This window comes from Microcebus murinus, chromosome 7, assembly GCF_040939455.1.
Source record: "Microcebus murinus isolate Inina chromosome 7, M.murinus_Inina_mat1.0, whole genome shotgun sequence".
NCBI classification, from domain to species: Eukaryota; Metazoa; Chordata; class Mammalia; order Primates; family Cheirogaleidae; genus Microcebus; species Microcebus murinus.
In genome coordinates, this window is record NC_134110.1 from 73979877 (window position 1) to 74005220 (window position 25344).

The 25344-nt window shown below is 40.7% G+C and overlaps 1 long non-coding RNA gene across 8 annotated transcripts; it reads left to right on the forward strand.

Annotated features, from left to right (window-relative positions):
• Positions 1-7192: 7192 nt before the first annotated feature.
• LOC105876550 (uncharacterized) lies at positions 7193-16283 on the forward strand. Of its 8 annotated transcripts, none has more exons than XR_012920188.1 (6): positions 7193-7282; positions 7962-8138; positions 9892-10426; positions 10961-11000; positions 15158-15636; positions 16001-16283. It is a non-coding gene; the product is annotated as an uncharacterized LOC105876550 (long non-coding RNA). The 8 variants fall into 8 exon arrangements; XR_012920190.1 differs by lacking the exon at positions 7193-7282 and adding an exon at positions 7420-7646; XR_012920187.1 differs by lacking the exon at positions 7193-7282 and adding an exon at positions 8237-9622 and having other exon boundaries at positions 7657-8138; positions 10155-10426.
• The last annotated feature ends 9061 nt before the right edge of the window (positions 16284-25344 follow it).

Genomic DNA, 25344 nt, shown 5'->3' on the forward strand with positions numbered 1-25344 from the left:
GATTTCTCATCAAAATATTTGTAAAATTCCCCTTGTTTGATGGGAGGAATGAGCAAGGGCATCGTTGTGGTGGAGAAGCACTCTCTAATGAAGCTTTCCCAGGCATTTTTCTACTAAAATTTTGGCTAACTTTCTCAACACACTCTCATTATAAGCAGATATTATTGTTCTTTGGCCCTTCAGAAAGTCAACAAAGCAAAATGCCTTGATCAGCCTAAGAAACTGTTGCTATGATTTTTGCTCTTGAGCAGCCCTCTTTTACTTTGAATAGACCACTGGTACTTCTTGGTAGCCATAGCTTTGATTGTGCTTTGTCTTCAGGATCATACTGGTAAAGCCATGTTTCATCTCCTGTTACAATTCTTAGAAGAAATGCTTCAGGATCTTGATCCCACTTATTTAAAATGTTCATTGAAAGCTCTTCCCTTGTCTGTAGCTCATCTGGGTGCAATGGTTTCAGTATTCACAGAGTGGAAAGTTTACTCAACTATAATTTTCATTTTTTTTTTAAACTATAATTTTCAATCAGAATTGTGTAAGCTGAGCTAATTGAGATGTCTATGGTATTGGCTATCATTTCTGCTATTAATTCATCCTCTTCATTCAGGGTATGAAGAAGATGAATTTTTTTTTTTTTTTTTTTGAGACAGAGTCTCACTCTATTGCCCCAGCTAGAGTGCTGTGGTGTCAGTCTAGCTCACAGCAACCTCAAACTGCTGGACTCAAGTGATCCTTCTGCCTGAGCCTCCTGAGTAGCTGGGACTACAGGCATGCACCACCATGCCCAGCTAATTTTTTCTATACATTTTTAGTTGTCCAGTTAATTTCTTTCTATTTTTAGTAGAGACAATGTCTTGCTCTTGCTCAAGCTGGTCTCAAACTCCTGACCTCAAGCCATCCTCCTGCCTCAGCCTCCCAGAGTGCTAGAATTACAGGTGTGAGCCACCGCACCTGGCCAGGAAGATAAATTTTTTTCTTGCAAATTGATGTGGATGATCTGCCACTGAAGGCTTCATGTTCGACAAGGTTTTATCCCTTCTTAAAATATGTTATCCATTTGTAAACTGTTGATTTCTTTGGAGAATTGTCCCTATAAACTTTTTGTAAAGAATTAGTGATTTCACCATTTTTCATCCAAGCTTCCCCATAAATTTGATGTTTGTTCTTGCTTCAATTTTAGAAGACTTCATGTTGCTCTGATAGGGCTATTTTCAAATTGATGTCTTATTCTTCTTAGTGCCTCTAACTAGATCAGACATGTTATAGCAAGTTAGCATAAGTTTATTTTGATGCAAAGAAATTTTGATATCCATGCATAATTTTTTCATCATTTTCCATGAACTTGTTGAGGACTCCTTGTAGCATCAAATATCAGGAAATACTTAAGGATAAGTATGTGTAATACCAGTAATATAAAAAATATAAAATATTGCTAAGAAAAATTAGAGGAGACCTAAATAAACTGAGACCTATACTATATTCATGTATCATAAGACTAAATATTATTAAGATGTCAATTTCTCTTAAATTTACCTATATATTCACAATTCCAATCAAACTCCTGGTGGTTTATATTTTTAATAAAAGTTAACTAGGTAATTCTAAAATTCATGTAGAAATGTAAAGAACCTGTAAGATTCAAAATCATTTTGAAAAAGAACACATTTGGAAAATTTGAAAACTTCCCAATTTCAAAACTTTCTACAGTGATAGTAATCAAGACAGTGTAATATTTGTGTAAGGATAGACATATGATTCAATGGAATGAATAGAGTCCAAAAATAGACATTGAGTTTTCACCAAAGTTCCAAAGTGAATCAATGGGGAAAGGATTGGTATTGAATAACTGTATGTCCATTTAGACAAAAATCAACATTGATTCTTTTTTTTTACCATATACAAAAATTAATTTGAAATGGATTATAGAATCAAATGTAAAAGCTGAAACTAAACTTTAAGGAGAAAAAGTATAAACAATCTTCACTGTCTTGGAGTAGGTAAAATTTCTTAAATATGTCACAAAAACCATGAGTAACAAAACAAGGCCAGGTGTAGTGGCTCATACCTATAATCTTATCACTTTGGAAGGCTGAGGTATGAGGATTGCTTGGGGCCAGAAGTTTGAGACCAGCCTGAGCAAGAGTGAGACCCCATCTCAACAAAAAATAGAAAAATTAGCCAGAGATGGAGGCACGTGGCTGTAGTCCCAGCAATGTGGGAAGCTGAGGCAGGAGGATCACTTGAGCCCAGGAGTTTGGGGTTTCAGTGAGCTATGATGATGCCATTGCACTCTAGGCCTGGCAACAGAGAAAGACCACCTCAAAGAAAAAAAATTTGAAAAAGATGACTTGAACTTCATCAAAATAAAAATTTCTACTCTTCAAAACACATTGCTAAAAAAAATGGAAACATAAGTCAACCTGTTGCTGTGTAAGAAATTTATCCAACACCTAGCGGCCCAAAACAACAATAAACATTTATTACTTCTCACAGGTTTTGTGGATCAGGAATATATGAATTATATTCCTAGCCAGTCTGGCATAGAGTGTTGAATGAGACTGTAGTAACCTGAAGGCTGGACAGGGGCTGGATGGTCCACTTCCAAGGTGCCACACATGGCTGGTAAGTTATTGCTGCTGGCTATTTATCAATAGGCCTCAGTTCCTCTCCGCATGAGCCTTGCCAAAGGATTGGCTTTCTCTAGAGGAAGCAACCCAAGAGGACAAAGTAGAAGCTGAAATGTCTTTTATGATCTAGCCTCAGAAGCCAATAGTAACCCTTCTATAATTTCCTCTTTGTCACATAGGCCAGCTCCATAGGGGAAGGGATTGTACAAGAGTGTGTAGATAGCAGGGGGCCAGAATCAATGGGGTCCATCTGGGAGGCTGACTGACCACAGCAAGTCACGATCTGGGAGAAAATGTTCACAACATATATATGTGACAAAGGACAGGCATAAAAGATAGAATGTATACAGAATATCCACACCTCGGTAATAAGAGGACAAAACCAATTAGAAATAGACAAAAGCTTTGAACAGACACTTCACACACACAAAAATATACAAATGACCCATAAGTACAGGGAATGATACTCAACATGATTAGTCATCAGGGAAATGCAAATTAAAACACATTGAGTTGCCACTACACACCCACCAGAATGGCTAACATTAGAAAGGATTGACAACTACCAAGTGTTGGAGAGGAAATGGGACAAGTGGGACTCTCACACATTACTGGGGAGAATGGAAGTGGCCCAACCACTTTGGAACACAGTTTGGCAATTTCATATGAGGTTAAATATATGACTATATGACCCTGCTATTTCACTCCTACATATTATATACCCAAGAAAAATGAACACATGGGTCCACACAAGGACTTTTAACCAAATGTTCATAGAATCTTTAGTCATAGTAGCCCCAAACTGAAAACAAAGCAAATATCCATCAATAGGACAAAAATAAGCAAACTGTACCAAATCCACACAAGGGAATACTACTCAGCAATAAAAAAGAAGAAATGACCACTACACACAAGAATATGAATGAATCTCTAAAATATGCTGAGCTGAAATCACACACAAAAGAGTACATACTGCATGATTCCATTTTCTTGAGAAAGTACAATTATTCTATAATGGCAGAAAGCAGACCAGTGGTTGCCTAGGACTAGGAATAGCTGGGTTGAGGAAGGGCTTGAGGGTACTTTCTACAGTGTTGGAAACATTGTGGTGTCATGAGGTTGTGGTGGTAATTACACTGGTGTATTCATTTGTCAAAACTCATTGAACTGTACCATTTAAATGAGGTTATTTTAGTATATGTAGGCAATACTTCAATCAGGCAAACTTTTAAAAAGTATCACCAAAAATGATTTCCTTCATAAAATATTTATTTACTTATTTATTTATTTTGACACAGGGTTTCACTCTGTTTCCCTGGGTAAAGTGCAGTGGTGTCATCATAGCTCACTGCAACCTCAAACTCCTGGGCTCATGTGATCCTCCTGCCTCAGCCGTTCGAGTAGCTGGGGCTACACACACATGTTACCATGCCCATGCCACCACAACTGGCTAATTTTTCCTATTTTTGGTAGAGATGGGGGTTTCACCCTTGCTCAGGCTGGTCTTGAACTCTTGACCTCAAGTGATCCTCCCACTTTGGCCACTCAGAGTGCTAGGATTATAGGTGTGAACCACCACTCCCGGCCTTCTTTCATGAAATATAATTGCTTTAAGTTATGTTCAACCCTGAAGTTTGACATGCATGATTATTCTGTGAGGTACTTGCAGAAAGGTAAATAGGAGAGAGGCCCATGGAAAGAGGCCAGGATACTTCACTGCTGTCAAGGGAGTCCTCAAGGAAGTGGCAGACTGTCCAAGAGGCACGGCTGTCTATGCCATCCATCTGTGAGTTTCAGGAGGGGAGCATGAAGAGAATACTAAAGAGGGTTAAGAAACAAGTGAAACAGCATCCAAATGAGTAACGGAAATGAAACAAACCCCACCTCTTTGATAAGTACAAGTGAAAAAAGAAACTTTTAAGGTGCAAGAGTAAACAGGTTGGGGCAGGGTTTCTCATCTTTAGCACTAATGCCATTTGGACCTGATCATTCTGTGTTGCTTGAGTGGGGTGAGGGTACTATCTTGAGCACTGTGGGATGTTTAGTACCGATCCAAGATTATATGTACCGAGTACCGAGATTATATGATCTCAGAGTGGGAAAGATTTGTGAAGTAAAAAATACTGGAAGAAAACAAAAATGGAAAAGACCAATAGCTTTACATAGGATCAATATCTACATTGCATAAGGTGCTCTTTTGTAAATACTCCAGTAAGAAAATGGACAATGGACACACAATAAGCTACCATATTTACCCAGGTGAAAATATACCATGATGACTTGGGCACATTGAAGAAGCACAGCCACATACTCTCATATGGAGCTGTAGGAAAATTGATAACAATTACAACAGTAAGTTATTGATTATGTGCCATGCTTATGTGTTAAGTAGCTTTATGCATTTTACTTAGAGCCACTTATTTACTTTTTAGTACATCAAGTGGAAACACTGTACCAATTTTGTAGCTGAGGTACAATCAGATCAAGTTATTTGGCCATATCTCATGGGTTGTAAGTGGCAGCGGGGTTGGGTTGCCCATTAGGCACAGTGGGCACAGTGCCTCAGGGTAGCAACACTTTTAGGAACCCACAAAAATGTTTTGATTGCTTTATAAAATCAGAAGGCAAAAAAAAAATGAATGTTTAGGTTAAAGAAAATGCTTTGATGTATAAAGTTAATATATTTGTCTTTATACCAATACCATTATAAAATATCATTTGTAATATTATTTTATGGAGGAAGAAGCCCACAACGGTAAAAGTGCCTAGGGCCTGTGAAAGTCAGAATGTGGCCCTGGGTGGCAGAGCTGTGTTTTAATCCCAAGCAATGCGACACCTGAGACTATGTTCTTTCTGGAAGGCAACTTGCCAATGTGTTTTAAAAGGGCCAGAGTTGTTCATACCCTTTGATTCCTTTTAGGTATTTAACCTAAATAAGGACATGGACAATGATTCATGAAAAGGTATTTATTTGTAATAGTGTTCACTTGAACCCAAAGAAATAGTCAAAACAAAAGGCTGGCTCAATACTGGGTGTCAAGGGAGGGACTAGGTGAGTACTAGCAGCTTCTCTGCAGAGCTGAGCTGAGGGGGAAACTGAGCAATCTGGGAGCTGAAAGTGAGACACAAGAATAGATCAGGAAGGGGAAGGAGGCAGCATACAGGGTGGAGAAGGACAGGAGTGCTGGCCCCTGCTGAGGATATTGTGACATTACTGGGGGGGGGTGTTTGTAAGCACGTTGTTGCATTTATTTAAAGGGACCGAACAGCAAAAAGGTGAAGAAAAATTGAAACTGTGCATGTTGAAAGCACAGAGATGAGTGAGCACACACAGGAAGCTGTGAAGAGTTTTTCAAAACAGGAGAGACAGAGCGTGTGAGCATGAAAGGAACCTTGAACTTCATGTTAATCTTTGTCACAAAAGCTCTGAAGAGCCACTAAAGGATTTTAAGTAGTGGAGTGACATGCTCAGATGTATATTTTAGAATGATCTTTGTGCATATAATGTGCACCAAATTCAGGTGTGAAGTCAGAAGGGAAGAACCAATGTACCAGAGTGGAAGGGAAGGTGCATTTGTTCAGTTAAGACAGAATTACTGAATCCTACAAAATACTCATGGAGTGTCAGTGCTGTTTTGGTACACAATTCTCTCAGATAGCTTAGTTATGATGGAAAGAGAGTGAGAAGTAGGAAAGAACTTTAAAATCAAGGGAAAATTTAGGACAGAAAAATCTTAAAATGTGATTATGCTGAGGAGTTGTAGCCATTAGAGAGAGTGAAGTTGAAAATATGCCAAGGAGGGGTCTTAGGGAACTGACAGTGCAGAGGGTCGCTTTGGAGGGAGCAGGGACATCTAGCCACTGAAACAGCAGCAAAACTAGTAACTTTGGGTGTGCATGTAGGTATAATTTGTGGGGGTTGGTGAGGTGGTTGGGCAAAACTTGTAGAAATGCACGCCTTTATCTCTTTGAAGTAGAAGACTGGGTTGTCTGGCAGGTAACGTGGTCACCACTGACTCTATTTGAAGGGTGATCTTTCTTCTGAGAGCAAAACGCATAACCAGCAGCGCTTTTCCAGACCAGTTAATTCTTGTAACATGGAGATAATAGACACAATCCTATGGGGCTATTGTGTGTGGGTTAATTGCGCTGACGTGTACTTGCTCACTACGTATTAGCTTTAATATTGGGCTGATGTAGAGGCTGGGGGAGTGAATGTTTTGCAAATAACTATTAATAATAAAAATGACTAAAGTCTTTATGTATGACCATCAGCTAAATGCAATTATTTACTCTCGCAGTGGGTCCTAAGTCAAACACTCAGGTCAAGGAGTATGTATCAACAGCCTACTTTTGCTGCAAAGCTTTCTAGAGAATGCCAGTGCCCCGAGCACCCGAGGAGCGAGTGCAGGGGGTTTGGCCACCGACCGGAAAGTCAAGTCAGCAGCCCCCAGCGCGAGTTTAGAGTAGCCCCTCCCACATCTGCTCGGCGGCCCCGCCCCTTCCACGGGTTCGGGCCCCGCCCCCGTCTCCTATTGGCCGGCCCTCCCCCTCCACTCGAACGCCCCGAAGACCCGGCGGAGCGGAGTTTTCCGCACGCAGCACCGGAGTGCCCTCGCTGCGCATGCTCGCAGGGAGCCGGATTCGGGTCCGAGGTTGGGGACTTTGGGCGGCCGCGGCGCAGCGCGCGGGGCCGGGGCCGGAGGGGAGGCGCGCGCTGAGGGCGCGGCGCCGGGGAGACGAGCACGCGGCGCGCACCCGCGGAAGGGAGGCGTGGGGTCGGCTGGGGGAGGCGCGAGGCCGGGAGGGGCGGGGGGAGAGCCGGTGTCGGCGAGCGCGGCGTGCGGGCTCCGAGCGGCTGCGGGCGGCCTGGGCTTCCGGGGCCAGCGCCTGGGTGGCTGCGCTGCCGCGCCCGCTGCGAGATGGCGATCTTGGGCGCGGACGGGTGAGGGCGCCCGCCGCAGGAGGAGGTGCCGCTGCCGTGGCCGCCCGGCTGCCGGGAGCCGACCGGTCGCGCGGGTAAGGACGCCGCGGCGCGGGGCAGGGCGCGGGCGGGGCGCGGGCCGGAGCCTCCGCCGGGCGCGGGAGCCGGCGCCGTCCCGGGCGAGGTCCTCGCAGGGGCCGTCGGGGCCGGTCCGCGCAGCGCAGGCCGCCGCCTCCAGCCCGAAGGCCGGGAGTTTTCTGGGGTGGGGTCACGGGTCTTGCCCCGCGGGGCCCCGGCACAGGCCCGTGCAGACGACGCTGGAGGGGAGCGAAGTGTCTCCGTGACTCTGCAGACGCGGCTCTCAGCTCCCCGGTCCTCTGCGCCGCCTTTCTACCTCTCCGCCCTCCCAGCGCCTCCCTCGAACACGGAGACGGGTCTCCTCTGCCCTGACTCTCACCCCGTCGCCCGTCCCGGTCCGAGGACGCCAGCCTTCGGATGTCTTTTTCCGACGCGTTTTTGTCACTCCCGGTTCTTCACTGACTCTGCAGCTCCCCCAACACAACCCCCACCTCCACCTTTGTGACCTGGTAGGTCCCAGTGACCTTGCAGATTTTACCAGTCCTCGGATCTAACTTGTGACTCGCACCCTCTCCTGCCATCTTTTTTCTGTTTCTTTTGTATTTAGATTTTGTAGTTGTCCCTGCCTGTTACAGCCTTTACGTGATCAGTTTTGCTCACAGTCCGTTCTCTGGTCTATGGACCTGGAATACTTTTTGCTCTGGTAATTATATGAAACCTCCATTAACCAACGAAGAGGCGTGTCTGTTGTAATGTTGACATTTTCACTCTTCGACAATAACATATTTCCCAGAGGCTTGATTTAGTTTCCTTTTTCTATTTCATAACTTTTTATCATTTTGTGTAGGTAATGTGCAACAAGAGTTGAGTTTCTGCTTTAAAATGTTACTGGTAATGTCCGGTTTCAGTCTGAAACGTTGGTTCTTAGCGTGCTCTTGGCGGAAGAATGACCGGACACCTGAAAGTTAGGCAAACATGAAAATGAAGTTTATTGGGGAAAGTTAGGATTATCCGGCAAGAGCAAGATACAGGTTTACAGATAATAATACATATGCCACAGATGACAGCCAAACCCACTGTTGCAGCAAAGTGAGAGCCAACGGAAAGGTACAAAAAGAGAGCTTGCTTATGTTCTGTATCTTGTTTTATAGAGCCCAGATTGGGACCTCTCTCATAGTTCAAAGGTCACTGTAGCACCACTTTCATTGGACAGTTAGGAGTCACATGACCTCAGCCTTAAGTAGATATGCAGGTTGTTCTAGGTCAATTTCTGGACTCTGTGGTACCTCTCTTCCTTGGCCCCATGAGCTAGAGAGTCCTCTGCATTGTTTTGCAGCTGGTTGCCAAGTTCTGATTGGCAGAATGGTAGGGGGGTATTCCCTCCTCCCCCAAGTGTGGAGAATTAGGATGGGGCAGGACCAAGATGGGGGCAACAGCAGCTACTTTCATCCCTAGGAGATCTGGGATCCCTCACTATCTGCGTAAGAGTAGTGGAGAAAATAATGTTCGTGGTAATCTTTGTTTCCCCTGTTTGGTGATTTTTAACTGAAATACGTGGTTTACAGTTGTCTGCAGTTTTCTACAAGAGTGCATGCTTATGTATAAGCCCACTTTACCTGTCTCACCAAAACTGGGCTTTGGGAAAACTATTTTGGAAGGTAAAGCTTGGACAGCTTACTAGTTTCCCCAAATGTAGATTCTGAGTTTGAGCCTGCTAGAGGGAAAGCTGAGTCTAAAGTGCAAATGACAGCACATTTGGCTTATTACACAGATGGGAGTAGCCAGCACTATTCTTGGTTAGAAAAGAGAAAATTTGGGGTCTCTGCAGTTTGACTTAGTATGCTACCACATGGGGCAGAAATGACTTACTCTACTTGAGGGCAGTGGGGACTAAGAAAGTGCAGGACCCAAGAGCCACATTACTCGGAAGCAGTGATTTACCCAGTCTCATGAATTGGATCAGACAGCACCCCCTGCAGATAATGGGCCCCAGGTGAGTAGTGATCTACCTCCCCAGCACTAGGGGATTGGATATGAGACCTGGGGGGGTGGGAGGAGGGCAGAGCTTCTTGGCTAGTCACTCTGTCCTTGACCAGCCTTGAGCAGCCTGTGCCTCACAAATAATTTGTTTGCAGTGTCTTGGAAAAGGTTGGAATAAGCCACTTTTCCTTGCCAGTTACCATGAAATGAATAATTACCTTGTAAAGATGATAATTTCCCTATATATTTTATTCTGTCCTTATTTTCTTTTCTGCTTACCAGAGCAATCCATACTTTTTGAAAAATGTCACTTCAAAATTTTTTTTTTTTTTTTTTGAGACAGAGTCTCACTTTTGTTGCCCTGGCTAGAGTGAGTGCCGTGGCGTCAGCCTAGCTCACAGCAACCTCAAACTCCTGGGCTCAAGTGATCCTCCTGCCTCAGCCTCCCGAGTAGCTGGGACTACAGGCATGCGCCACCACGCCCGGCTAATTTTTTGTATATATATATTTTTAGTTGGTCAATTAATTTCTTTCTATTTTTTTAGTAGAGACGGGGTCTCGCTCAGGATGGTTTCGAACTCCCAACCTCGAGCAATCCGCCCGCCTCGGCCTCCCAGAGTGCTAGGATTACAGGCGTGAGCCACCACGCCCGGCCCAAAATTTTAACAAGTGGCTTCCAGTTGTCTGTGTTAAGAGATTCTTTAGACATGTCATCATGTGTCAAGGAGTTCTGTCACTCCCATCTCTTACTCCATTTCCCAAATGACCATTAGTCTTCATCACAAAAGCCACGCTCTTCTTCCCTTCCTCCTAAACAGTAAGTGACTTTTTGCATTTTAGTGTGTTATTACACACTCTGTTTTCATTTACCCTGTATGTTTACAACTAATTTATCTTGTTTGAAGGATCCTTGAAAGGTGGGGAAAAGAGAGCTCTGTGAATACATAGGCTTGGGAAATGCAATAGATAATGTATCCCATTGTAGACAATGTGCATGGTCAAGTCTCTGAGAAGTCCTTTGGTAATTAAAGCTGCTTAACTTTAATCCAGCATTTAACTAACAATTGATTGGACAATGGCTTCCTTTATTAAGGTGATTAATACCTTTAACAACCTAAAAAACTAGTATTCTTTGGAACATTATTTGGGAAATTCTGATTTATAACATTAATTATTTGAAAAGTATTATAAAACTTATTGCACTATTTTATAAATATTCAATATATATTTTTAACTGGAAGAAATTATAGTTTTTGAATTTACATGTTATTTTAAAACTTAATAGCTTGACAGTATTTTCTCTCTCCTTAATATATTTCCCATTTTAAATTTTTTTCTATTTTGATGGCAGTGATCCCAGGAACTGTCTTGCTACAGCTGTAACTTGTATGGTAAGTACATAAACTACTGACAGAAAATTCACCAGTGAGAATAATAAATGGCATTATTATGTCAAGAAAAGTATTTCGATGAGAAAATATGAACTAAGAAAAGTGAATTATTATAGGTAGAAAGGTCATTGTTTTCCATTATTATAAGGCTAGAAAAATATCACAGAAGAAAGATTTGTAATCAGAAAAGGATTTATACTAACAAAGTAAAAGGGACCTCAAAGGCCATTTGATAAAATGTCACACCAACTGCAAAAATAAGGAAGAACTCATGACTTTGAGGCTGATTAAATTTTCATCTATCTCCAAGTATTAGAAATAACTTTTCCTAGCATAGTAAAACATGTTCTCATAGAATTCCAATCTACTGGTTCTATTTCTGCAAGATATAAGTTATTTTTTTAAAATGAATAGTTGGCAACGTGTTTTTTTTTAATTACTATAAAGTATCTTTTCAAAATATTGGAAGTAATTTTTCTATTTTCCATAAAGGAAATTTCTTGGTGTAAGAGTGCTCCAAAGGCCACATGGAGTGGAATTACAGAACATATTGGAAATGACAAGAAAATTTAGGACATCAAAAACAGCCTTTTTGATCAGAAGTGGTGGCTGACACCTATAATCCTAGCACTCTGGGAGGCCAAGGTGGGAGGATTGCTTGAGATCAGGGGGTCAAGACCAGCAAAACCCTGTCTTTACTAAAAATATAAAAAAAATTAGCTGGGCATGGTGGCACATGCCCATAGTCCCAGCTACTCTGAAGGCTGAGGCAGAAGGATCGCTTGAGCCCAGGAGTTTGAGGTTGCTGTGAGCTAGGCTGATGCCAAGGCACTCTAGCTTGAGTGACAGAGGGAGACTTTTGAAGTAAAACAATCCCTGACATACAGTGTTTTCAGTGGTTTAAAAGTATATGCATTCAACGTAAACCCTACTTCAAATTTTGAATTTTGAACTTTTCTGGGCTGGCTATCTGGTATGATACCCTTTTGTGATGTGATGCCGGGCAGGAGCAGTGAGCTGCAGCTCCCGGTCAGCTACTCCATGATGAGGGTAAACAACTAGTGCTCTACAGCTCACTCTGTTGCCAGTATTTTTGGATAGTTTATTTTGTGTTTTTTATATCCCATCATGTCTACAAAATGCTCTTCCATGTATAGTATTCAACACTTTATTATAAAATAGGCTTTGTGTTAGGTGATTTTGCACAACTGTGGGCTAATGTAAGTGTTCTGAGCCCGTGTAACGTAGTTTAGGCTAAGCTATGATGTTTGGTAGGTTAAGTCTATTAAAGACATTTTCAACTTAAGCTATTTTCAGCTTACAAAGAGTCTGTTGGAATGTAGCCCCATTTTAAGTTGAGAAGCATCTGTATAATGGAAATTTATGTTGGATTTTTTTGGTAAAGGTTTTTAGTAGAAAGCAAAGAGTTCATGACTAACATGTCAAAAGCACAGGCAACAAAAATAGACAAATGGTACATAATTAAACTAAAAAGCTTCTGCACAGTGAACAAAATAATCAACAAAGTGAATAGACAACCTGCAGAATTTTAGAGAAATATTTGCAACGTATGTATCCAACAGGTGAGTAATTTATACGAATTACTATTACAGAATTTATAAGGAACTCAAACAACAAGAACAGCAAATTCCATTAAAAAATGGGCTAAGGGGCCGGGTGCAGTAGTTCACGCCTATAATCCTAGCACTCTGGGAGGCTGAGGCGGGCAGATCGTTCGAGGTCAGGAGTTTGAAACCAGCCTGAGCAAGAGTGAGACCCCGTCTCTACTATAAATAGAAAGAAATTAATTGGACAACTAAAAATATATAGAAAAAAAAATTTAGCCGGGCATGGTGGTGCATGCCTGTAGTCCCAGCTACTTGGGAAGCTGAGGCAGGAGGATCGCCTGAGCCCAGGAGTTTGAAGTTGTTGTGAGCTAGGCTGACACCACTGCGCTCTAGCCTGGGCAACAGAGCGAGACTCTGTCTCAAAAAACAAACAAACAAACAAACATAACCTGCATCTCTATATTTATTGCTACACTATTCACAAAGGCAGAGATATAAAATCAACCTAAATGCCTACCAATGAATGATTGGATAAGTAAAATGTCTGTGTATGTGTGTGTGTGTGTGTGTACACAAATACACAGTGGAATACTATTCAGTTATAAAAAAGAATGAAATTGACTTTTGCAGCAACATGGATGGATCTGGAGGTCATTATCTTAGGTGAAACAACTCAGACATAGTGCATGTTCTCACGTATAAGTGGGAGCCAAGTAATGTGTACATATGGACATAGAGTGTGAAATGATAGATAATGGAGAGTTGGAAGGTTGGAGTTTGGTGGAATGATGAGAAATTACTTAATGGGTACAATGTATGTTATTTGTGATGGATACCCTAATAGACCTAACTTCATCAGTATGCAATGTATGCATGTAACAAATTTATGCTTGTATCCCATAAATTTACACAAATTTAACAAAAGATATTTAGTGGAAATTTTTGACAAATGAGATATTTAAAAGCTAGTAGAAATAATATGGGCAACATTTTAATTTCTGGAGTTTATTGCAAATTGAAATTTTTATTAATCTCTGCCAACTTTACATTTCAGATTCTTTGTGACTATCTATTGCTTCACATGGAAGCAGCTTTTCAAAATTGAAGATTAATAGAAATTGTTTTGTCAACTATGAGTAGAGATTGACAAATCTGGCTATTTAGACAATTGACATTAATATGAGAAGATTGATTTCGATGAAGTTGTTAACAAATTTGCAGAAGTTAAGCTCAAAACCAGAAACTATAATGTTATTATTTAATACGACAACAGACCCATATACAGGACTAATTTCCCCTTCTCCCCCTAAAATACATGCATATAATTGAAAAGTATTAATCTATTACTCTTTTCTTTTTTATAGTGTATTACTTAATTTGTTAATATCGACAAAATTCAATAAAAAAAATTATGCTACCTGTGTTTCTTTTCTGGTTATTATTATTTGTGTTTTATTTCACAAATAAATATTTGAAGAGGGAAAGGATTTTAGAACAATGGGTCAAATACCCCAAATACAACCTTGCCAAAGGCTATATGCTCCAGGGGTCAAATACCCCAAGCACAACCTTGCCACAGGCTATATGTAGGCCGTCCTCTGACAGCATTTCCAGAAGCTTAGAAAAAGTCCTTCGTTCCTGAAGCAGATAATAGTGGTATATCCCAGTGTCTCCTACACAGCGGCACTAGGTATTCAATAGTGAATGAATGCTTAATCAAAGTACAGAATATCTACATGGTAGGATGCTGGTCAGCCATTTAAAATCATCTTTTAGATAAATAATTTTGTCATGGGAAAAGAATGCTATACTGCCCAATATACACCGTGATACCTTCAGTGAATAATATACATACAGAAAAGAATGATATTCACATATATTTATAAATTAGTTATTTTTTAATGATTAGCTTTTTGTGTTTTCAAAAATTTTGCACTAGGCATGTATTACCTGTAAAATTGGGGAAAAACACAAAACTAAACACAACAAAAGGTGTGGTAAAGCAACTCCTCTGCAATAATAAATTCATAATGTTTTGCCTGATCAAGCCTTTCAAAGGCTGCCAATCTCAAAAAGATCTCTCTCTCTCTCTCTCTCTCTCTCTCTCTCTCTCTCTCTCTCTCTCTCTCTCTCAAGTAATAGCAGTGAATATGAATCTTTGGGTACATCTTTGGTTTAAATTTTAATGACTTATAAATTTGAATGTCTAAAAGCCATATTTTCAAATTGTGGTTTGTAGTTCGTTTATTTGCATTGGGTGCTTATTCAAATGCAGACTCTTGGCCCTTGCCAGGCTTAATGAATCTGAAATTTTGGGAATGGTGTTCCAAAATTTGCATTTTTAACTAGCTCTCTGGGTTATTTTTATGCACATTAAAGTTTGAGAACTATTGACATTGGCTGGGCTCAAGGGTGAGAAAAATGAAAATATGCATATCAAACTAAAATCTGGATTTTATTTATTTGACTCCATGTCTGAGCTGTTTTTGTGGCAGGTGGTTATATACTCAATATTTATTAAGGCACAAGCAGGGATAAATCAGTGATGCAATTTTAATAACCTGAGACCCTTTTTCTTTTTAACCCCAGAAATTTACTACTTCATTAAAGCACCCAGCCTGTATTTGGAAATTATTAACCAAGAAGCAAAAAAAGAAAATAACAACAAAAACCCACAACAAAATAGTATTTCAGAAATAACACTTCATATAATGGAGGAATAAAATCTGGATTTAAATATTCTCTGGGATTCCTGAAGCCAAATGACACCTGACAAATCTGGACACCAGAAGAGTTGATATTAGGTCTCCAAAGCTTTCACAGGTAGCTACAGCTTGGCCACTCTATTCTCTTGGGCAATAGGACTGTGTCTTACATTCTGAGACTTAACATTTGGAAGGAAATGGTGACCTCAATTTCAATCTATAGCAGTTTTCTCCAAAATGTGGGAAAGAAAAAATTGATGATGGACCAATAGTTGGAGAGAAAAGTATTGTGAAGGGTGCAGCTGATGGTGTTCTACGAAGAGAAAGCTACTTCCCTGGAGAGAAAGGGGGAATTATAGATACGTGAGTACGCTCTTGTATAGATTGTGGAAATGCATAGAAACCACAAGTCAAACTCTAACCAAGGTTCCTTTCCCTGTTAATTTTTTAAAGTCTTATTTGTCTTAAACATTGCAGCAGGGATATCCAGAGGATGTTTCAGTAAATAGTTAAAAGTTGATTCCTTTAAGTTAGAAGTCAGTTTTGAAAGTTTTACAAAAACTGCAAAAATTCTTCAAATGAAAGTGAAGAGTTGATTTTTTTATTAAAATGCTTGTTTGAAAATAGTTTGTCTAGATATTCAAGTGTTGCTTTTTATAATAATTGTATTGAACATTTGATTTCTATGACAGCCATGAGAATTGTGTCTTGCAAACCCTTATTACAGGGAGCACAGTTGATTGGGGTCCCCACCCCTGAGCTTTGAAATCCATCCTTGAGTTTGCACAGAGGCCACACTACCTGTGACCATCTCCTCACCAGATGACTGAATGTTCCTGAGAGACAGAGGACTCCATTCTCAGCTGACTGGCTCAAGGACTCCCCAATGGCTTTCTGCATGGCACCCCAGGACACTTTGTTCCAGTGCTCTTCATTGGCTCTCCTAGCCTTTCCTATTCTTATTTTCTTTCACACGGGCATTTCATCTAATAAAAGTCCATGTATATTCAGTCTTATCTTGGCAACTATGTCTTGGAGGGCACAGAGTAACACTACCTCTTTGGTAGCATCTTCTCTCAGAATTGTATTCTGATTGGAGATTACAGTAGTTGAATTTGAGATGCAGGAATAGAAATGCATTTTTTTTTTCCAGAGAAGAATAGAGAAGTGGAATCTCCACTGTAGAAATGGAAAGTTTAACAGTGTCCAACTGTGCTGAGATGCCACTGGTATTTATTTAGTTTCTTTGTATTTCCACTCTCCTCTCAAACATCTTGGATGATGTGATCCTATTTTTCATTTTTATTTCTCTATCACCTAGCAACTGCACATTTCCTTGCAAGATGTTTTATTTGAAATTACATGGGTTTATAGTTACTTTAGACCTTTAAAAAGTTTATAAAGTGAGGGGGAAGTCCCTAAGGAAATGCAATGGGAATCTAAAAGACTTATGGCAAAATCAAGGAAGTTGATCACAAGGTATAGATACACATATATTTTAAAGCTATATAAACACAGAGATGAATATGTCAATTCTTAGTCAGATAATAGTCTTAATGTCATCTGGGCTACAGACCTAATTCAATTAAAAACTGTATAGAGATCTTCCTTTGTTTTCAATACTCGGTTGGACAGAAAGATTTATCAGTACTCGGTTGGACAGAAAGATTTATCAGTACTCGGTTGGACAGAAAGATTTAGGTCCTGAAGAGGCCAAGAGGCTTCCTATCTAGTTACGATTGTAGTTGACCACATGAAAGAAAAAGTCACAGAAGACCAGGCTTGGAAGGATCTGAACATTCAAGTCCAGTCACCTTGTGCTTTAATACCCTTTTCCTCAGCAAGGCCAAGTGATACCAAGGCTCCACTTGAACAGGTCCAGTGACAGAGAGCCTGCAACCTCCTAAACATAATGTCCCTCTCTTGATCTGTCTTTGACTTTCAGAATTCCTCTTTATACTGAAATTTCATTTTTCAGTCCTCATTCTATTCTGGTGGAAGCCAGCCCCCAAGCTGGCTCCCCCAGTCCCCACCTCCTGATAGTCACACCATTGTGTACTTTGCTTCCACTTTATACCAGAGGTGAGCAAAAGTGATGGAAGTTGCCACTTCTGAGATTAAACAAGGAGAGACTGAAGCTTCTGTTTTGGTCACTCTCCTGCTCACCCATTCCTGCACGCTTACACTCCTTTCTAGCTGCGGGGGAAGCCAGCTGTCATGCCTTGAGGACACTCAGGCAGCCTGTGGAGAAGCCCACGTGGTGGGGAGTGCAGGCCTTCTGCCAACAGCCAGCAGGGAACTGGGGCCTGCTAACAGTCCCATGCGTGAGCCTGCAAGGGGATTCAGTTTCAGTCAAGCCTCATGAGGACTGTAGCCTCATCACATAGCTTGGCTCCAACATCCTGAGACCCTGAGCCAGATCTACCCTCCTGGATCCTTACGCTTCAGATGATGTGAGAAAATAAATCCTTGTTGTTCTAAAACTGCTAAATTTGAGGGAACTTTGTTCTGCAGCAATAGGTAGCTAATACAACCCATTAAAATCATTCACTTATTAAAGCTTTTATTGAGCATTTACAATATTTCAGCTACTGATCTGCACATGAATTGAGTCTTCACAATAACCCAATGGCATTTGTGTTATTATTATTTTGTCTTCACTAATAAGAAAACTGGGGGGGTGGGCAGGAAGGTTAAGTAACTTCCCTAAGGCCACAGAGCTTGTAGGTGGTGTTGCCAGGACTCGAATCTGGGAAGTCTGCTTTTACAGCCAAGTTCTCAGGAGGTTGCCACCAAGCAGAAGGCCAGCGCTGCAGTTTGGGGTGGAAAGTCTGTTCCCAAGCTCATCCCACAGTTGTCAGCCAGCCTCAGTTCTTTGCTTTCTGTCAGCTAGAGGGAACTATTCCTCACCATAGGAACTTATTTCAGTAGTGATTTTAAAAATGAGATCACACTAAATAGGTTTTTTCCCTTTCAGCAACATATTGTGACTATTTTTCCATGTAACTGAATGTATTTCTAGCTATCATTCTTTTTTAAGGCTTTGGGTGCAAATTTCCAACTTGAAAAGGCAGAAATTCTTTAGGTAAATCTGCTAAAATGTAACAAAATATTCTGCTACTTTATCTTTTTTAATGGATACACTAAAATAAGGAAAATTCATTCACTGCCATGGCTGGTGACTTCTTTGAGTCACTACTATGAACAGGGAAATTTGTGTTTTTACTTGACAGCAAAAGTTTCATCTATTACTTATTACTATATACTAATATTTATTTTCTTTTTTTGTAGTTATAAGACAAATAACTGTATAACTTATAATTCTACAAAAGCTGAATGCTCTTTGGTGCTAAATGTAAACATATGCAAGGTAATGTGAATTATTCACTGGTGTAGTGATGGAAAAATTTTCAGTAATTGACAAATTATTACTGACTTGTATGAATTATTACAGTCCTATATTTGTAAGGGGTTGTGATAGTGAGAAATAGCCTGGCAAAGGTGGCTGGAAAGTTCCTTCCCTCTCTGAGTTTCACACAAAGACATCCTACTTCCAGACTCACTGTTATTTGTTTATAGGAAGACAGCTTGAGGGTAGCGTTGCACTGTTGGTTCCACACATCACAGTGTATGTGAAATCGGCTTAAAAGGGCCCCATGCTAGTTGTCATTACAAACACAAATCCTACACCTTGGGGAAAAGCAAGTGAATAAGATGAACACCTTCAAATTGATGTTTAAGGCAGGAGACCTCTGTAGAGAAAATTACTCCCAATAGGGGGGCTTTAAAGAGAACTAAAACTTGAAAAACAACAAGAGTGCAGCTATTCCAAGAGGAACTAATTCTAAATGAAGCACATTCTTCATTTTACCTGTTAAAGTGTCCTTTGTATCTTTTTAGTTTTAAGATATAGAATGATATAGTATTATAGGGATTCCAACATATCACTCCTTAAGTAACCCCTAATTACTTGTTTGGCCTTATTTTACTGATGTATACTAAAAACTGACAATAGACTAGAATATAAAATGTTTATATATATTTTTTCCTGTTTCCCACCAATATTGTTCATGTAAAAGAGAAATGAGTTTTCCCTAAGTGATAGTTTAAGTCTTTAATGAGTTTTTGATTTGGCATAATTCCTTAAGTCTTTTCAGTAAAATACTCTTTAGGGATTGGATTATAACTTGTGAAGTGTATCTTTCACTAATCAAGTTACTTAACTAAATCAATTTATGAAATATAAACAGGGAGTTATTCTAGGAAGTTTTTCTATGGGTTCAGAATGTCTATTGCACAGGACACATTCCAGGATTTAAGTCTATGTGCCTTCCTAACTCTGCTTTTTAAAAACTGGGTGTAAGATGGAATCTGGCACTGATTGGAGCAATGTATTACATATTGTCATGAATATTACTTCTGACAATCTAGTAAGAATTTGTGACTTGGAGAATAATGGCAGTTGGGGTAAAATTTTTTGTTTAGGAGCTGGACGTCTAATCTCATTACTCTTCATAATACACTATATCACAGAAAACCAAGTGCTAGACACCTATTTCCATTTTTTCAGTTGATTTAAGTGTTACCAAAAGCTATTTACAGGCACTAAACATATTGATATAAAAATAAAAGTTCATTTAAAACTGGTCTTAAGTCTAGAGCTCATTTTAAAATTTTTTATCGCTTTAATTAGATTACAACATATAATTTAAATAACTATAAATAGTTAATTAATGTAGGAATAGCATGTGGTCCCTAACAATGCTTGAGCAGTCTCCCATATAATGAAGCAATTGTGTACAATAAAAGAGAAATACACACAGGAGACTTTATGTGATAGCATATTATTCTACACACTAGGAATTATTTTTTCTCAGAGATTAGTTAGGTTAAGAGAATATACTTGGGATCATTTTAACAGTTCAAAGCTTGGTAAAAATCCTTGAAAGTAAAAATTTCAAATGCATAAGTAGTTAAATTTTATTTCCAGACACAGAATTTATATTTACCAACAACACTTCCTGTTAATAGTTGGTGTTTTCCAAAAGGGAACGAATCAGTAGTTTTAGTAAGGTTTTCATTATTAAAGGGCTTTAAAATCAGTGACTGTATTAGGCAATGTTCAAGAAACATGGTTAGGCTGAGGGGAAGACTGGTGACAAAGCTTTGTCTGCTGTGCAGCTAGTTGTAGCCAGAACAGGAGAGGTTTCTCCATCCTACTCTGAAGTAGCTTGCTGCTGGGAGAAGCCAGACATGCAGAGGGACTGCCTGCCTGGTGGAAGTACCTGATGCTTCCACTGCTGCTTGGGTTTAGCATTTATAATAGATGCTTCCTGTTTGCTGGGTGACGCTTATTCAAACAACACTTATACTCGGGCTTTCTGAGGAGCAGACACGATATTTTGAGCAGCACCTTAACCTTTGACCTCTGTTTCCATTTTTTCCTCTTCCATTCTGCTTCTACTGGCCTAATCACATCGCTACTTCCTCCCTATTTGGCAAGTTGGTTCAGAAGGTTGGGACATAAAAGCACAAATTGTTCATCTGCTTAAAACCAACCTCCTCTCTTTGTTTCCTGGTAGTTGGAGAATTCCAAGGGTTCTTTACTAAGGAAAGTCTTATATTTGGTAGTTACGCTCCCTTTGCAGGGTAGGCTAATTTTCTCTTAGCTCTACCCAAGCCATATCTGAAATTTTCTTTCATAATATAGTTGTGGTAAAATCCATGACTAATTTACTCACCACAGACGTTTCCTGTTAAACTAAACTACTAGTTAGATAAAATTGAAGGGAAATGACACACATTGAAGGAGGATTGATCTGGAAATTAGGAGATTTGGCTTTCAGTTCTGATTTTAAAATATGCTAGGTATGTGATCTGGACTTGCTTGGCCTTAATTGGATTTCATTTCCCTCATATCATTTATATATATATGTATATTTGTATATGTGTGTAGTTGATCAGTATCAATGATAGCTAATATAAGTATATAATCAATATATAAAATAGCCATCAAAATATTTATATTAATAAAATATTGTATTATACATATATGTATATATACATACATATATATGTATGAATACAAGAGCAAAATATATAGGAAATATAAGATTATTATATATACTTTTAAAAACACATTTTATCCTTGATTTGCTTAGGGTGTTCTGCTGGGTTCTAGACATTTGTTACTGGCCTGAGCTTTTCATCTCAGATGAATTACCCAGAGGGTGAGAGCCAAGAATGCCAGACACAGACTAGTGTCGACTTTTTAGTTAATGCAATAGGGTGAAGTGGTGTTATACTTTAAATAATATACACTCTTAGAATATATATTAATATAAATGTGTATGTGGGGGGGTGTTGTGTGTATATATAGAGAGAGGGGGGAAGAGAGAGACCTTATGCTATCCTGATATGAACTCAGCCATGGAGCCATAAAAGTCTTTTAGCGGGACAATATCCTTCACCGAATCGTATAAGTTTACATATTCACTGCCTCAGTTTAAAGATGACAAAAGTGAAGCCCAGGCTCTTGCCTTCTAGTTCAGTCTGCTTTCGCCATGTCAAGTTGCACCTGAAGATGAGCAGTCCCTGAGGATGAAGGGTTCCCACCCTGGCGGCATTCAGCAGGTTTTCTACCCAACAAAGACCCCGCCGCGGGGGGGGGGGGGGGGGGGTTGTTTCGGAGTGTCCCGCCCCTCCCCGCTGTGCTGCTGGGGATAAAGGGGCGCCAGGCGGGGCGCGGGTTGCCACCTGCAGGCTGCGCGCATGGGGTGCAGCGCCAGCAGGAAGGTGGTCCCGGAGCCGCCCGCGAGGGCCGGGCTCCAACACCAGGGCCAAAGCCCAGGCAGCGCCCGAGGCTCGGGGCCCGGGCCGGAGGCGGCGGCCCAGGTGGCGCGGAGCATGCAGGTGGTGGCTCCGTTCCGAGCCAAGTTCGACCCCCGGGTCCTGGCCAGGTAAAGCGCCGCGCTTGGGCGGGCGTGGGGAGGGTTGAGAAAGACAAACCGCGGACCCAGACAGCTTTAACGCTCCCTCCAGCGGGACTGAACTTTGACAGGTTTCTTTTGGGGTTACAGGCCACTGATCTCCCTAATTCTTTCCCTGCCCCTTTGAGATGTAAAACTTCTCTAGCTCAAGAATGTGTTTTTTCTGGGATCTGGAGCTATCCCTTTGAAATGTGATGAAGAGCTTTAGAGCAGCTATTCCCCAGTCCCTGTGGGAGGGGGCAGCCTGACTTCCACTTCTATAAGGCCAGTTGGCAAAGGCAGGTGGCCTAATCCCAGAGCTCTTCTCTCTCCCCTATTGCAGCAGTCTTGACCTCTATTGTCATATTGCCATTGAGTCTGGGGTAAAGTCTGCCTTGTGCTGTTTTTTGTTGTTGTTATTGTTTGTTTTTTGTTTGTTTTTGTCGGGTCTCCTTCTGTCGCTCAGGCTGGTGTGCAGTGACATGGTCTCAGCTCAGTGCGGCCTCAAACTCCTGGGCCCAAGTGACCCTCCAGCCTCAGCATCCAGAGTAGTTGGGACTGCAGGCAGTCTCTAGCCACCCTACCCAGCTAATTTTAAAACATTTTTGTATAGACCATGTCTCGCTCACTATTGCCCAAGCTGGTCTTGAACTCCCTTTGTTCAAGTGATCCTCCTGCCTCAGCCTCCCAAAGTGTTGGGATCACAGGCGTGAGCCATAACAACTGGGTTTCCTTGCTGTTTTTCAAGTGCCCAGTACGTTTTCTCTTTGACATCTCTGAGTAGAGAGTGCAGAGGACAGGGGAAGGAGAGCAAGAGGAGCAACAAAAAGGAAGGGTGGTCCCATCCTTGGGCCGTGGGGCAGCACTGCCTCACAACCTCTGGGCAGACTCTGGAGGAAGGGGGCCTTGCTACCCATATACTGGGGCTGGGTCCCACCAGACCTGTTGTGTGAAAGATCCTCTACTAAATTCTAGAAACTGGGATTACAGTTAGTGGAATAGAACGAGCCTTTGAGTCAGCCAGACTTGCCATCCACTCCCATCTCTTCTATCGTGTGCTGTTTAGAATGTTCCTTAACTTTTCTTCTTCCTAAGTTTCTGCCCCTTTGAAATGGAATTAATAATATCTATCGCAAAAGACTGTTATGAGGATACTTAGGGTAAATTATGCTGCACAGTGCATGGCACAAGTCCTCATTTAGAGGAAACTTATTGCAAAACTTATTGCCTTCGTGAAGTACAAGTAAGACCTGGCTGACCCTATGTAGAAAATGAGCAAAGATTGCAGGTTGGTTGAGAAAATATTTCCTCAGAGTGTGCCATGTTGGACATGTTGTGTGAGGAAATCCCAGAGATCTCCTTCCCTTCAGCAGTGTTGGGTGGGACACATGGTGGATGGCTCAGCCGGCTTCCAAGGGCACTTCTGGTTCTAGAATCAGATGCTCACTTCTTCACAGTGCTCTGCCCAGAGTCTATGCAAAGCCATTTGCTGGCCTCCTTGAAAACTTTTAGTACAATGACTCCTACAGATTCAGTCCAGTAGCTGCTAAGTTGAGAGAAGGACAAGGATGGCTGATGTGACTGAATTTGAATCTGAGTAGATATGGGGTCTTGGCCAGACTGAATGGGTTAAGCAGCATCTCTGGTCATCTGTAGTCAGGGACATGATAATTCTCTGGTCTGATCTTTATCCACCCTCCTAATCCCTGCCCCCCAGGGTAGTCCCAGCCCCTTAGAGAATAAAGGAATCGTAGAAGCACCTTATAATGTTACTTATAAGGACTTCAGAGCCTTTAACTTAAGGGTCATCCTTAACAGGTGAGGAATCGATCCCCAGAAGGGTAAGAAGTGACTTGTCCAAGTTAATGGCAGAATTGGGCCTAGCACACAGTTGTCCTTCCCCTCCATTGTGATTCCATCTATAACTCTTGCAGAATAGAGATGATACAATTTAAATCTGACTGTATTTACTTTTTTCCTTGGGAGTTCATTACAATTACATTTAACAAACAGGTTATGATATAATTATTTCCATGTTTCATTTTTTACCCATGTTAAAAAAATTCCCAGTTTGTATCAGCTGAGGTTAAAGCTGTTATTGGGTAAATATTTCCAATTTAAACAATCTCTGGAATAATGTTAAATTGCACCATCTACAAAACTGACCTTGAGGCTACTCTGTTTGGCGGGGGTGGAGTGGAAGTGGAGGAAATGAAAAGAGCTTGCAAATGCATTCTTAATGTTTTCAAAATATATGTGATGATGCAGGAAAAAATATTCAGTAAAAATATATTCAGTAAATGTTTCTTTCATTCAGCATCCATTGCTGCCCCCTCTGTGCTAGGCACTTTAGAAGGTATAGCCACTCAAGTCATAAAGATGGTCACTATCCATGGCCATTGGCTACTCATGAGCAAGGCTGCAGCTGTAAGAATTTGTTATGGGACAAGTTGAATAACAGTCTGAGGCATTTATTCCCACTACTCAATACCTTGTCTTAAAACCCACTATTTCCTCCAATGCCAAATTACCAACATTTTTTCAAATATTTGAAATATGAAACTCCCTTAACAATATTGAAAAAAGCTTCTTTTATTCAAGCAAAACAGTGTAGTTCCTCAGAAGTGGTAGCTTGTCTGATATCTGATGATTAATTCAGTGAACAAATGAGTTTGCCAGCAGTTTTGAAAGCATAGTGATAAATTAGTATTTGCAAAGTGCTTTCATCCACATCGAAGTAATGTAAAACTTGGTTGGTCTGCAAAGCAATAGAATTTGAAATGCATGTGAATACAAAAAGCAAAGTTGCAAAGGGAAGAGGAGAATCTATTCAAGTTTACTAAATTGCTATCTGTTTTGATAAGGTAATTGGCCAGAAAATTAAATGCACTGTGGAGAACAAAGCTTTTTTTCCATAGTCTGGTACAGCCAAATGTCATTTTCATCCAGTATGCACAGGGATATAAGGAACAAATAAGTAGGCAAAAAAAAAAAAAAAAAAAAAATTACAGGAAGAATAAGCTCAACAAAAAGTAATAGGGCTATTTAAAGCACAGATTGATGTTTACATTTGAATCTTTGGTATTGAGCATGTGATATAAAA